This window comes from Petromyzon marinus, chromosome 28 (genome assembly GCF_048934315.1).
Source record: "Petromyzon marinus isolate PM22_M1 ecotype Great Lakes invasive population chromosome 28, UKy_Petmar_22M1.pri1.0, whole genome shotgun sequence".
Classification (NCBI taxonomy): domain Eukaryota; kingdom Metazoa; phylum Chordata; class Hyperoartia; order Petromyzontiformes; family Petromyzontidae; genus Petromyzon; species Petromyzon marinus.
Window position 1 is genome coordinate 6052487 of NC_133694.1, and position 7700 is coordinate 6060186.

Consider the following 7700-nt stretch of genomic DNA (forward strand, 5'->3'; position numbering starts at 1 on the left):
AACCCGACTACAAAGACATCAGCAAATCCATGCAGCACCAGAAGTCGCATTAATGGTGAGTGTTATAACAACATTATTTAAAAGAATAAATTCAGAGGCTTATTATACTGACATTTAGTTGAATTCACTTTTAAAATATATTATATGGCTCTCACTGAAATAAATTTCCAATTTTTTTGCTTTCATGGCTCTCTTAGTCAAAAAGGTTCCCGACCCCTGTTGTAGGAGAACACATTTATTAAAAAGTCTATTTAATTAAGTAGAACGTGTTGTCTATATTTACTTAAAGTTGCGCATTTTGATGTGACGTCACGTTTCTAAACCCCCCCCCCCCCTCGTCATACATCGTCACACATCGTCACAAATGTCTGACCCCCCCCCCCCAGGTGCGTGACGTCATTTATGGACGGCCCCTAATACAATTGTTCGCAAGTTGAGTGCACCGTCTCTGTGGCAGCACTGTACCTTATAGTTGAGCGCTTACCGCCACCTGGCGTTGTAATTCCTGCATAGAAATTTCACCCCGGGCGCATTTACTGCCAGCACAAAGGGTGTGTTTTTTGTATTCGATAGCAAAAGAGAGAGAGACAGAGATAACTTGCTCAGTAAAAGGCCTGCCCTTCAATGAAATGTTTCACTGCTTGAGATAATGCAGAGATTGTCTCGACACGGAGCTGTTGTGGCTAAGCTCGATGCGTATCTGATTGTATTGGCACCGCCTCGTGCACGCGCGTAAAGAAAGTGAATAGCAGTGGCTCTTGCTTGGCTCGACGATATTTTATTAAAAAAAAAAATTCCCCATAAAAAACAACTGACAACACGACTTTTGCGGAAACGCATTCCACATTTATCAGCCCAAGTCAGACATTTATTTTGGGCAACAGGGCATCGCGGTGATGATTAAATGACACTTCCATTGACATTGAAGCCATGCTCTCAGCTTTAGTGAACCTTTTGTCCTTCGCGGTTCGAGTAAGTGATGGTGGTGATCAGCACAAGCGACCTACGCAAAAGCTTAGGGGCCCATGCAGCTCAAGGGGCCCCAGATTAATTAAATATCAGAATCAGAATATGTATTTATACTGGAGGAATCCGATGAGCTATGAAGCTCTTTTTCTCACAGATGTCCAGTAGGGGTGGGTCAGAACGTTACAACAACAAACAATTGAAAAATACGATATGAGTGCAACGTATATGAGAGGTAAGCAAATCACTAACAAATATATACACAAATAAAACTAAACTATTTTATTTTACCAGGTAAAGCTCACTGAACTATTTTCATGATTTCATTTTTTAAAGCGTCATTCATGCAATTGCATACCACAACGCTGCACATCAATTATCCAGTTCTGTACACAGATAATACAAAAAACAAACGCCAAATACTTAGCAAGTAAATTAATAAACGGATGCATAAATAATAAAAAAAATACACATAACAAGAAAAAAATCACAGAGGAAATCAATTCAAATAAATAAATACGTTCAGTCTCCATACCCCAGACCACAATCCCAACATTTCGCCGGATTTTGGAGAACCTTCACAGGAGTGGTGGTGGAGTGGCCAAAAAAGTTATCAGCCAGTTGGACCATAACATAAATGTCTATTTTCCAGCATATGTCTGGATAAATAAATAGGCCCTCAGTTCAGCTTTGAATACGTTAATTTATTTGATTTGTCGAATGTGTAGCCGGAGAGTGTTCCAGACAATGGGGGTTGCACATGTGAACGCTCGTCCACCAATCAATCGCTTCTTTTTCCAGAAGCGACCTGCTCAGAAATGATAGCTCAACGAAGTGGTTTATCATTTGGAAATGTACAGAAGCCAAATAATCTAAATATATATAGGGGAGCATCACATATCAGGTCAATTTCAAATCTTCGTCGACGAAATAAAAGAATTCACACGAGCCAATGAATCTCATCTATCTATGTTTTCGCATCTTCCTTCTTTAACCTCACTACATCTCCATTTTTGTGTACATCTTTTAAATATTGCTACCTCTGCTATCGCTTGCTATCTCTTCTGCCACCTCACTCGGATTTTAGAAATGTAAACGTGGGCCCCAAAACATGCGCTACCAATGGGCCAGCCCCATCACTGCTACTAAGAATGGCAGTAGATATATTACAATATACGGCCCTTAAGTTTCCAAGGTCAGTGGCACTGCTCGCGAATGTTAAACAATACTTTTTTTTATCAAGCATGACTGATCGATGTCGCATTAGAATGATTCACCAGCCTTAAGTAACAAACTCAGAGATTTACACCATGAGACCTCCTTTGCCAGTAGGAAGATATAGGAATAGGTTTTTACATTTTATCTGGCACCAAAATTGACACCTTTATACAAGGGATCATGTTTGCAATAACCACAGCACAAGTAGTAAAAATGCAAACAAAAAGAGACAACTCTGATAATGATATGCACTGTCCTTGAAATTGATTGGTCCACACCCGAGACGGCTTTTCTTAGAGCCTAGTCTCCACTGGTATTGGACCAGATGACGCCAAAAGGCGTACTCTGATAATGATATGCAATGTCCTTGAAATTGCGCATGCACTGGAGCTAGATGGATTTCTGCATCGTGAGACCGTGATAAATGACAATGGCTTGGGGAGGCCTTAATCCAGCGGTGGATGGTGGTGACGAACCTTTATAGACATCCTGTGTTTGGGTCGCAAGGACTGGAGGACCGAGAGTGATGAAGCACTGTCCAGTGAACCTATCGCATTATGACTCAGTTGCGTATGAAGACGTTACAAAGGAAAAATTGTGAAAACATTCTACCCTTTGCAGGTGGCATATCTATAACATGGTGCCTTATGGGCTGACATTTGATCTCTTTTTACAAGGAAATGCTTTCATCCAACGATAACATTGATATTCTACAGAAGTCTCGGAAGATGTTCAGAGCTTGGCACATCTGAGCAATACCTACAAACACCTGCTGCTCTTTTTTTATGAGCGTTTTGGTATTTGGGGTGACAAGACAATGCCATACAATGATGTAAGTGGGCATGGACACTTCAAAGGAAATTGATGATGATGATTATGATGATCAATGCTTATATGTAGTAGGTATTAAAAAATGCAGTGTTTATGGGAATGTGTCAAATTGTCACTTATTTTTAGCCAAAATACTCAAATGCCTCAAAATAATTGACAGCTAAGTTAATGATACTCATTAATGCCATTGTATTTTGTTTGTGTGTGTGTATATATAATCTGAAAATAATATTGCTCCGGAACATACTGTATTATATTATAGACATGTCTAACGTTAATCTGAACGGTAAGGGTCCAGCCCTGAAATGGCTTGCTCATGCCCCTACTGGAAGAAGGGGCCTCCACTGGCGGGATCTCTAGAGTGCCCTTCTTGATGGCATTTAGTCTACTTTATTTACAACGAAATTTTATTTTTTATTTTAGCAGGTAAGGCCCACTGAGCTATACAGCTCTTTTCAGAACCGGCCTGGCCACAAATGATGACTCAACGAAGTGGCTTATCACGTGGACATTTATAGCAGCCAAATACTCCTAAACGCAAATGCGGAAGAAAAAAACCGGAGGATCTGGAGAAAAATCCACGCGACCACGGGGAGAACATGCAAACTCCAAATATATACAGCAAGCGTCAGGCTTGGGATCAAAGCCCACGATGTCCTGCATACCAGGCGAGGTTAGTTAACATCTCTCCACCGTGGCACCCCACTCATCCCACACAGGCCAAACGTCTTGGAAGCAATGGAGGTACCGACAGTTCACCTCGCCGCACGCGAACTGTCGATCGACCAACTATGGTGTAATCCATTTATTTACACTGCTGGGTGGGAATAGGTGGGGGGCATTTATGAACCTTGCCCTTTGTTGCAGCTGCCGAGCCAGGAGTTAGAAGGATGTCAACTACCTCTGAATTGCAAGGCCAGTGTGCTATAACCATTACGCACCATGTCATTACCCCCAACATTAATATAACTCTAATTCCAAATGTAACACTATACAGCAAACTGCTTTTAATTGGAAACGTTTATAATAGTCAAACCTCGTGTGTTAACATCAAATTAATGTCATTCAATTCAAGAGGAACGTATCACCTCCTCACTAATTTTGCACTCTATAATTTAGCAGCCATTAATTGAATCACACGGATGTGAATTGACCCAGCTCTGTAGGGAAACTCACAGTTGTACTATCGACCTCCACATTCGTGTCATAAGTAATCTGTATCCTATACTATCATATTTTTTATATTCTTGGTTCTTTCGGTAAAGTCACGTAGAAGGGAAACAATACAATAATAAAATAGATACGTGACTTTACCGAAAGAACCAAGAATATGAATCCCTGCAGTCACGAAAGCTTTAAATCAAAATTTTTCATAATTTTATTTAGATTCGTATTTATTATTGTTTTAACTTTATTTGTTAGATTCTAATAAAAATAAATATTACAGTGCAGGGTGGCCCAAAAGTCAGGACACATTGAGATATGATATTTATTTTAAAAAATCAATTATTTAATTTATTTTAACAAATGTAAATTTTGTATACAAATATTGTTGAGGCAATGTACGGGTCCGATACATTCGTTTAACGAATGTTTAAACTCACTTCCATTCACATTAATGATCATTTGAGTTGTATTTAAGACTTAAACACAAATATTTAAATAAATATAGAATTTTTATGACAACACTAATTGTTCTAACAACACTCCTACAGCATCAGAGTGCAGCGCCACATTAAATACGCACGACAATGACAATAGTTTAAAGCGATTTGAAGCATATTCTTGGTTCTTTCGGTGAAGTCACGTAGAAGGGAAACAATAAAATAGTAAAAAATATAAAACAATACAATTTTCACGACGTTTCGACTGTAACACAAGCAATCATCATCATCAGGTGTGAAAACCACAGCAAGAAAATTTGAAAAACTTTGAAAAAAAATTCTTGCTGTGATTTTCACACCTGATGATGATTGCTTGTGTTTGCAGTCGAAACGTCGTGAGAATTTTATTGTTTTATATTTTTATTATTTTATTGTTTCCCTTCTACGTGGTGACTTTACCGAAAGAACCAAGAATATGAATCCCTGCAGTCACGAAAGCTTTAAATCAAAATTCGATTTGAAGCATGTTTTATTTTCAAAATGGAAATATGGTTTGGGGTGGGGGGGGCAGAGCTTTGTGACGTCATATTTGAGGGGGGGGTCTGACTTTTTGTGACGAGGGGGGGGGGTCAAAAATCGTAAAAAAATCGCGTGACGTCATTTATGGACGGCCCCAATGCACATGAGATACCCAACGTCAACGGAGTGCCTTGGTGCGATGTTTCAACATCTGCTTTAGGGCAGATAAAGGCAGGCTGCACACAATGACTGCTCGTGGCGTGTGGCCTTTCATAAGCTCTTTGGGTTGCACAGTAACAGTTGGGGGCCGTCCATAAATGACGTCACGCGATTGTGGACGATTTTTGACCCCCCCCCCCTCGTCACACGGCGTCACAAAAAGTCAGACCCTCCCTCAAATATGACGTCACAAAGCTCTGCCCCCCCCCCCCCCAAAAAAAAACCTAAAACATGCTTCAAATCGCTTTAAACTATTGTCATTGTAGTGCGTATTTAATGTGGCGCTGTACTCTGATGTTGTAGGAGAAAACATTTATTAATTAGTATATTTAATTAAGTAGAACGTGTTGTCTATATTTATTTAAAGTTGCGCATTTTGATGTGACGTCACATTTCTCACCCCCCCCCCCCTCGTCACACATCGTCACAAATGTCTAACCCCCCCCCCCCCCCCCCCCAGTTGCGTGACGTCATTTATGGACGGCCACATGCTAGCTAACATCTCGATCGGTAGCGTTCATTATTCTCCTCCACGAGAAAGAAACGTCATTCGCCATTGCCGGACAATTGTGTACAACAACACACGAAGAAGGAGGAACAATGGAAGACGTACGTTTAATGTAACACATTGTCATCGCGAAACACTGGTGCCGACAGCTGTATTGGGGAGGTAACAATGGATTACTCAGGCTGGGTGATGCAGGGGCAGAGCGCAAGGTTTCCAGTTGTACAGGGTAGGTCCAGGTGTATTGTGACCCCAACTTAACATTTACGCTCCTTTGCAAATTCATTTCTGTTTTAAATAAACATTCCTTTAAACAAAGATAATGTTAAGTTTTAGATGATTAAATGCGGGTCACAAGTCACTTGGACCGCTCTGTAATCAGGGTCACCATGCACCTCTCCTATACACGAATTGCCATCTGTGTTCGGGTTTCAGGAACTGATTTGTATCGAGGTCTGGTATGGAGTATTGTGTTGAAATATATTCCCGGAGTTGTTACTGCACACTGGAGGTGGCTGAGCTCCCGTGCTGAAGGCTCAAGTCGTTGAGTGTGTCAGGCCCCACGTCGTGTTGTGTATTTATCGTTCCAAACGAGGTCACACCACAGATGTGTTTATGGTTTTAATACAACGCGTAACCCTTTGTTTGGAGGTTTAACAGTTATTGCCCTATGGAAGGACTTGCCCCCACAATATCAACGTGAAATTTTCAACAGTGGCTCGGGACTGCAGAGAGCAGACGATCAGGACCCCCTAATGGCCTTTAAAATATGTAACCCAGTGGTAACTCAGGGTGTCTAAGCTCCGTTAGCTTCATTTAATATCTTGTTTAGACACCATTATACTTACTGCATGTGCAATGTTGAACCTATATACTGTACTGTATTAGCTGATGCAAAAACAAACATCCTAGCAGATGTCTAGAAATAGCTTAATTTCACACGTGCAGCAAAGCCTGCCGCTAACAGATAAGAAACGTAAATTCCCAAATTATCCATTTAGAATTCAAAATGCATCACGTTCTGGAAGTAAAACCATCTCACAATGGCTTAATTTGGGCATTGTTGACGTGTTGTCGGTCTCCCATCATCACGTGTTTGTGTGCTAGTGGCGGAGACATTAATCGTTTAATTCCTAGGAACGATGCATCGATTACTTTATTAAAATTCATCTAAGCATCAACTGGTACATTAGAGAATCTGCTGTATGGAAGTTAGATATACATAATAATGATACGTTTAGGCGAACAGAGCAACCAAAACATTATAAGTTAGATACAAAAATGCAAACGATACCAATGCTTACAAACGAGGGGAAAATATTCATTGATTAAATTAAAACCAAAAAGACAAATATATCCCATATAAACTTAAAAGATTGTTGGGGCAAGTGATGTTAGCGAACAGCAATGAAGGTCGTTATGGTACACGAGGGAGTGTGTGGCCAGCACCACGCCCGGCCGCCTTTGTTTCCCCAATGGTGACGTTTTCACACCACACCGGGTACTCATTTGAGGCTGAGTCGACCTTTGCGGGAGGGACATGATCGGTTCAGATAATGGTCACTGTCGTTGGCCGTGAGCGATAATCGAACTCGGATCTCCGGATTCGTAGCGCAGCGCGCTAGCCGCTACGCCACCGCTCCCCGCAGTCAATTGTCCAAGCCCCACACTCACACGGACAAGGTGACAAGCCTACATATGGGCAGTAGGTGGCAGCCTCGGTACATCCAGCCACGCAACTTTGCATCGTCGAGACAAGGCGTGGGGAAAACTTTTTTTTTTCTGCCAAGGGCCATTTGGATATTTATAACATCATTCGCGGGCCATACAAAATTATC